The sequence below is a fragment of the Mastomys coucha genome, unplaced genomic scaffold (assembly GCF_008632895.1).
Source record: "Mastomys coucha isolate ucsf_1 unplaced genomic scaffold, UCSF_Mcou_1 pScaffold20, whole genome shotgun sequence".
Lineage (NCBI taxonomy): Eukaryota > Metazoa > Chordata > Mammalia > Rodentia > Muridae > Mastomys > Mastomys coucha.
Genome location: NW_022196903.1, coordinates 105,871,196 through 105,879,697, shown reverse-complemented (window position 1 = coordinate 105,879,697; position 8,502 = coordinate 105,871,196).

Genomic DNA, 8,502 nt, shown 5'->3' with positions numbered 1-8,502 from the left:
CAGTCTTCTACAGCCATTGCGTGCAGATTGATGAGCTTCCATCAAAAATATATATGCAAAGTCTCTGGGGTTACCCAGACCTGAATGTAGATCTCAGCTTTGACATCAATGAGTGACCTTGGCAAGAGGCACAAAACATAATACAGCCTACCTTTGTAAGGAACCCATGGCTAAGAAGCGGCCATTCGGAAAGGACAATCAGTAACACACACAGTCTACCCAAATGCTACTGTGTGGCCCTAGTGACTGTCACCTGCCTCACTTCTGTGCTCTGTGGAGAGGAAGAACAAGCTGCTGGGCTTCTAATGACTGGCTGCATCAAACTTATTTCAAACGAAAACCTTTAGTTGAAATTCCACCATGTCCAATTGGCCTCTAACTGGAGGAAGTCTCTTGCCCAGGCCAGCTTTAGTTTCCTTACCTCTAAGACAAGAGACTAGGCAGGATGATTGTTGCTTCCTGCTCTGAGTTCCCACTTGAGGTATGGGCAGAGGCTGCGGAATCACAGAAGGAATGTCAATCATCCCTGCTCTGCCCACCATGCTTTTTAAAGGGTGCAGTCTGTTACCCGCAGTGACTTTAGAGGATGCTCTCATTATCAACCTTATCTCCTTGCTCCAATGGACTGAGTCATAGATGGCCACTGGCCAAACAGTAACCCTGGCCCCTAGTGAGTTGAGCCAATAGATGGCCTTTTAAAGGAAGTTTTAGCAGAAGTTACAAAAACCCTTGGAAGTTAGCAGGAGGTACAATAAACAAAGGCCACAATGACAAGGTCAGGAGTGGGGAGGTGGGATTTATGGGGCACCAAGAGACTGAAGACATGAGGGGTGAGATGTGGCCCAGGAATAGCACAACCCATATCAATCATTAATCAAGAAAATGCACTATAGGCTTAGCCCACAGGCCAATCTAGTAGAGGACCTTTCTCAATTGAGGGTCTCTCTTTCCTGGCCCTTAGTGAATTGAGCCAAATAGATGGCCTTTTAAAGGAAGTATTAGGGGAAGTTACAAAATAAGGGGTGAATGGTTATAGGAAGGCCATGATGGAGACCAGCTCCTCTGAGAGCAAACTCATGTGGACTTGACATGAAGAAAAATGGTGTGTACTCACCCCACTGCCCTGAAATCCTCAAGAGACCTCACTCTCTTCTTAATATAACTTGTTAGAATTTGAGTAGGCTTCTGTACCTTGTAGTTAAAAGGACAAAGAAAGGATCAGAACCATGACTCAGCAGGTAAAAGCCCTGACTGCCTGAGTTGGATCCCCAGATCCACATGGTGGAAAGAAAACCATGACTCCACAAAGTTGTCTTCTGATTTCTAGGCACATGTGGTGGCACACCAAGCCATACCCCCTGTAAATAAATAAATAATTAAAGGACAAAGAAAATGGGGAAAGGAATGGCTATAGTTGATGGTTTGAGCTTTACTGTGTTCTTTTCACAGCCTAAAAATAACTAAGAAGTCCTTTCATCTAGCCTGCAAGGCAGGTGCCTCCATTACTCTGACTCAGTCGATGAATAAGCACCTTGGAGAGATTGGAAGGTCTGCCATAGGGCCACTACAAAGAAGCACAGGGTTGAGGACAGACTCAGACAGTATCACTCTGGAGCTGGTCTTTGCCTTTCTCCCTCGGAGCTGAGGACCAAACTGGGTCATGTGACCAGAACGTAGCAGAGGATAAAACTCTTTTTTGCTTCTTGGGCCAAAGATACATGTGTTGGATAGTTCTATGTCAACTTGATTCAAGCTAGAGTAATTTAGGAAAAGAGATCATCAATTGAGAATCCCCCCCACACATACACACACACACATGCACACATCAGATTGGCCTATGGGCAAGCCTATATGGTGCATTCTCTTGATTAATGATTGATGTGGGCTATGCTATTCCTGGACTGATAGTCCTGGGTGTTGTACTAAAGAAGGCTGAACAAGCCATGGAGAAAGCCAGTCAGCAGCATGCCTCCATGGCTTCTGTATCAGTTTCTGCTTCTAGGTTCCTGCCTTGACTTTCCTTGGATAGAGAGTGTGACCACTGAGTGTAAGATGAAATAAACTTTCCTCCCCAAGTTGTTTTTGGTTATGGTATTTATCATGGCGATAGAAACCCTAATTAAAATAGCCCGCTTCTCCAACCTCTCTCTGCATCTCCCTGCCATTCTCCACACCAATCTTTGTCCCTCTTAGCTCAATGCAGCTTCTGCCCTGGCTCAGTGCTCAGCCTGGGACACTCTTTCTCAGGTTCTCTGCCCTCAGCCTCTATCACTGCCTCAGATAGCCTCCTCTGACCATTTTGCCTAGGGAGGCCCTTTCCCCAGTCACCTCTCTGCAACAGGCTCTACTATTTATCAGTTATCATAAGAATGATTTTGTTTGAATTGTTTCTTCCTCCAACCTAGAAGGTTAAGGCTGGGGGATTTGTCTATTTTTCTCCACACTGTCTCCAGGAAGAAGTCTAGTGCCCAGCACAGAGGAGAGGTTCAATAAATATTGTTGAATATCTGCCCACACTGAGGGACCAAGTAGTGTTTCTCAATGGAATGACTATGGTCAACACTACCAAGCACAGGTTTCTGGATAGTTTCTGAGTGTCCACTGTATGTGAAGTTAGTTTTCTTGTTACTGTCAAATGCCTATTAAGGGTTTATCCTGGATCCCATTTGAAGGGTATAGTCACCCATGGCAGAGATATCATGGTGACAAGAGTTTGATGTTACATTGCATCCATAGTCAGGGAGTTGGCAGTGATGAATACTACTGCAATCCAACTCTATAGGATGGTGCTGCCCCACACTAAGGGACTATACACTCCCCTCACAGGTACACCTGGAGGTTCAGCTTCTATGTGATTCCAGCTCTTGTCATGACCATATTAATCATTGCATTTGCCAAGTATGCTGTTGAGTCTTAGGACACAGTCATGAGCAAATTGGATCGAGATGCCTGTGCACTGGACCTGCGCGCTGACTTCAAATGCTGGAGGCCCAATGGTGATATCAGCAAAACAAAGATCAAAGGTGTGGGAGAAGGGACAGGTATTGACTTCAACTCTAAGCTGAGACAGTGAAGTAATTACTTTGAGAAGAGGAATCCCCAGCTGGGTCGGGCCACCATATCAAAGGATGAGCCTGAATTTGGAGGGATGCATAGGATGTGCACGTTGGAAGAGCCTGGTGTGGGGGGGAGGAATGGAAAAATCCAAAGAGGCTGGGGCAGATGGAGAGCGGTGTAACAGACTAGGAGCAGAAGTACTTAGGGCTTTCAAGCCAGGGTGAGGATTTTGAAATTATTCTAAGAGAATGAGAAGACCTTGGAGGGTACAGTAGGAGTATTGATCCTCTTTGTTGCTGTCAAAGCGTTATTGGCAGGTGATGAAGAGATGGCTCAGCAGTTAAAGGCACTTGCTGCTCTTGCAGATGACCTGGGTTTCATTCTCAACACCCACCCAATGGTTCCCAACTCCAGTTCCAGGTAATCTCATACCCTTTTTGCACCTTCATGGGCACCAGGCATGCAGCTAGTGTATGTATGTACATGCAGTCAAGATACTTACACTTAAAAAAAAAAAAACAGCTAAAAGTAAAAATACTAGTGCTAAGGTTGAGTGTGTTGGAAGGATCTCAAGTTCAAGGCAAGCCTGGTCTACATAGTGAAACCTTGTCTTAAAAGAAAAAGAAAAAAAAAAAAACAAAAACAAAAACAAAACAAAAAAAACCAACCTGGCTTCTAGACTCACTTGGTCTTTAGCAATGGAGGGTGTATCATTGGGGATTTAGGTGTAGCCTGGGGGTCCCTAATGACAAAAGACCAGTGGCTTCTTAACTGCAGTGTGAAGAAGTGGGTAGCCAGGAGTGCTGGCTCACACCTGAAATCTGAGTACTCAGCACAGAGGCTGAGGAAGGAAGATGATTCCCTCAAACTCAAGGCCAGCCTGGGCTATATAGTGTGCTCTAGTCCTGCCTAAATTATGAAGAGAGACCCTGTCTCACAAAACTAGCCAACCCATAACCAATACGAAAAACCTAGCACCCCTGCCTCCCCCAACAGAGAAAACCCGGGAAACGCTATCTTCTGGTCTCTTAGTTTTGCATCTTCTGATGGCCGCAGATGTATCGCATCCTCCAAGAAATTGACCCACACTCTTCAGTGTGGGTCCATTGGCTCACACATGTGGCAAAGCTGCTAACCTTTCATCCCAGAGCATTTTTGATGGCTTTCCTGTATGAAACAAGATTTTATTATCTTGTAAATCCTATCTGGACGGCTGTTGACAGGTCTTTCAGCCCCCTGACAATAGCTTGGTTTTCGCTGCCTCAAAGCTGTTGAGAAATACAGTAAGTAGGACTCAGTTCAAAGTGACAGAAACCCAGCAAGGCCCAGCTGAAGCAAAAAAGGCCACACTTGGTGCCTCCTCTGAGGCAGAAGTGGGTTGAGGAGGGGAGATGAGGGAGGACCAAGATGTCAGCAAGTTTGAGCTTTCCACCTTCCATGTCTCCTTCTTCACATGGCCCATTCACCCAGCCTGCTCCTTCCCAAGTGTCGGCAAAGATGGCCGAAGGAATCCTAGCCTTACACCTTAGCACTTAGCCACCTGAGCAGGAAAAAGCCTACCTCTTCCCCAATTCATGAACACAAATCCCAAGATTATCTCTGATTGGTCAATCTTGCTCACATGCTTCTGTGGACCAATCATTAAGTAGAGGATGGGTCAAACAGTTGCTCATTTGGTCAGATTCTTGCGCTAGAGCTTCCAGTCTACTTTTCTTGACCATATCAAGATAACTAGAATTTTCTTTTTTATTTATTTTTTCAAGAAAGATGGGTTTTGTCCTTAAACTGTGAGGCCAGGCAAACCCCAAGGAGCGTCCTAATAGCCGTACCTCCAGGAGCTACCCCTGAGAAACACATTCTAAAAGTGGAGCAGCCACCCTGATGGATCTTCAAGGCCTGGCTTCTTGGGTCTAGGTCCTAGTTTACCTCTTTCCTGAGAAGTCACTAGGACAGTCTTTTTAAAAATATCAGAAATTTTTCCCTCAACAGAGGAGTGGATACAGAAAATGTGGCACATCTACACAATGGAGTACTACTCAGCTATTAAAAACAATGAATTTATGAAATTCTTGGGGAAATGGATGGGCCTGGAGAATATCATCCTGAGTGAGGTAACCCAATCACAAAAGAACACACATGGCATGCATTCTCTGATAAGTGGTTATTAGCCCAGAAGATCGGAATACACAAAGTACAATCCACAGACCACATGTAGCTCAAGAAGAAGGAAGACCAAAGTGTGGATACTTTGTTCCTTCTTAAAAGGGGGAACAAAATATCCATGGAAGGAGTTGTAGAGACTAACTATGGAGCAGAGATGGAAGGAAGGACAATTCAGAGACTGCTCCACCTGGGAATCCTTCCCTTATTCAATCATCAAATCCAGACACTATTGTGGATACCAGCAAGTGCTGGCTGACAGGATCCTGATATAACTGTCTCCTGAGAGGCTCTGACAGTATCTGACTAATACAGAAGTAGAGGCTCACAGCCATCCATTGGACTGAGTACAGGGTCCCCAGTGAAGGAGCTAGAGAAAGGACCCAAGGAGCTGAAGGGTTTGCAGCCCCTTAGGACGAACAACAATATGAACTAACTAGTACCCTCAGAGCTCCCAGGGACTAAAACTCCAACCAAAGAGTACACATGGTGGGACTCATGGCTGCAGCAGCATATGTATAGCAGAGGATGGCCAAGTTGGTCATCAATGGGAGGAGAGGCCCTTGGCCCTATGAAGGTTCTATGCCCCAGTGTAGGGGAATGCCAGGGCCATTAAGCAGGAGAGGGTGGGGTGGTGAGCAGGGGGAGGGGGGAGGGGGGAGGGGTTTGTTTTAGTTTTTGTTTTTATTTTATTTAATTTTCTTTCTTTTTTTTCTTTTTTGGAGGGGAACTTGGAAAAGGAGATATTGTAAATAAAGAAAACATCTAATAAAAAATCAGAAATTTTATTCTTTGATATTTTAATGCATTCAGTGTATTTTCATCATATCCCCCCGCCCCATCCTCCCTTTGGCTCTTGCCAGATTCTGTCCTCACTTAACTACCCACTTTTAACTTCATGCCCACCTATTTTAAAAACAATCCACCAGGTCCAGTTTGTGTTGTACTCTTGGGTGGGGCCATCCTCTAGAACATGGTTGACTTACGGGGGCTACACCCATAAGTAAGGCCAACTCTTTCTCCTCACAAAGCTATCACTGCCCATGGCTTCTCAGTCAGGAGGGAGCCTTCCCTGTTTGTTTTAGTTTGTCTTCAGTCCATTATCATCATGGTGGGAAGCATGGCAGCATCCAGGCAGGCATGGTGCTGGAGGAGCCTTTCGCCCTGTCACCCTTGTTGTCTGCCAACAGACAGATCTGGCATTCAACAGCAAACAAACTTCATTCTCCTGGGCTGGTTCCACTCCCTGTTAGCAGCTGTCCTCGGCAGGTATCCCATGGCTCTGACATCTCTAATTTTTTGAGGTATCTGAGGCAACTTCCAACTTTAAGCTTCTTGTTCCAGTGTCATGATATTCTGGGCTTCTCCAAAGGGCTTTTGTCACTTCTCCAGCTTTGCCCTCTGTAGCACTCTGGTTCACTCCACTCCACTCCACTCCACTCCACTCCACTCCACTCCACTCCACTGCTGCTGCTGTTCTTGGTGATCATCCCATGGTACTAGCACCTCCAATTCACTATGGTATTTGACTGCAACTAGGCTTCACTCATATTTCTCAAATGCTCTCTTCATAGTGCCAAGCCTCAACTCCTATGCATGACTCCTTCAGTTCTGGGCTGTCAACTGCAACTGAGGCTGCACCTTCACCCATGGCCTTACCTGATCTCTCACAGTGCCAAGCCTCAGCTACTCTTCATGACCCCTTCCCTTCATGCCTTCAAAACCAGTACCACCTGGGTGATTCTTACACATTACCAAGTCCAGCTGCAGCATGAGGTACAACCTTGGCTATCTCTGGAACACAGCTTTTTTGTGCTCTCAGAAGACACTTCCCAGAAGATTTCACCTCAGTGATGCTGGTCTCTTCTTAATCACCACTAATTTCTTAGCTCCAGCTCACTAGCATCGTTTATGCCAGTAGTCCCTTCTATTCTTGACTCTAAAGCCAGAGCCACATGGCTAAAGTTGCTGAGCTCTACTGCTTGCTGGGACTAGAACGTCTGACCCCCTTGTTCTATTACATCTTCACCAGCTTTTTGTTTCCAACTTCTTCACTGCCTAAGCTTGCTGTGCGTGATCAAAATGCTCTTCATGAGAGTAAACCAGAGGATGTAGTCTATGCTGGGTTTTTCTGAGACTTCCTTTGTCAATCAATTGACCGAAATCTCTTTACCTTAGCCTCAGGCAGACTCTCCAGACAAGGGCAGAAAACAGCAACATTCTTCACCAAAACACCCTAAGAATGATCCCCAGAGTTCAACTCATTCTAAGCACCAATGTCTTCCATATTCCTACTAGAAGGGCCCTTTAAGTCCCACTTAAAGCATTCCCTGGCTTTCCAAATACAAAGTCCCCAAATCTACATTCCTCCAAACAAAAACAGGGTCAGGCCTATCTCAGCAACACTCCAGTCCCAGGGACCAATTTTTGTCTCAGGGTTTCCATTGCTGCGAAGATACACCATGGCCAAGACAATGCTTATAAAGACAACATTTAATTGGGCCTGGCTTACAGGTTCAGAAGTTTAGTCCATTATCATCATGGCAGGAAACACAGCAGTGGAGGAGCTGAGAGTTCTACATCTTGTTCTGAAGGCAAACAGAAGACTGCCTTCAGACAGCTAGGAGGAGGGTCTCATTGCCTCTTTCCTGCAACAAAGGCCACACCTACTCCAACAAGGTCACACCTCCTAATAGTGCCACTCCCTGAGCCAAACATGTGTAAACCACCACACCACTCCATGCTGGGGTGTTCTCTGGCTTCATCTCGTGCAGCCAACCACAGCGGCTGGGCATTCCTGAGTGCAATGGGCCATTCTCTCCAGAAGAGTATTTTGCTCCAATCCTCCTTGATCTCTGGCTCTTATCGTCTTCCTAGCTTCTCCTCAGGGACCACTTCAGAAGAGGAAATGTCTGTGATTTCTCAGGATCCCCATTTCTAAAGTAGATATGGTAATAGTGCCTGCCTTGGGGGCTCGCCAGAAACTACAGACATGACCTCAGGAGGACAGGAGTGGGCAGGGGCAGATCCCTCCTGCTCTCCCTTTCTCCTCTCTCTTTCATTCTTTTTAGACAGGGTTTCACTCTGGCTAGCCTTGACTTCCCAGAGATCTGCCTGCCTTGGCCTCCTGATGGCTGGGGTTAAGGGTGGACCACACCTTGATTAAATTTTTTTTCTTCTATAGGTTCTGAAAAGGGTCCAGAACATACTCAGAGTTCATTAAAATCAATTAAACAAAAAGACAAAATATGAAAGAATTATGGATTAATGGGGGTGCTTGACCAG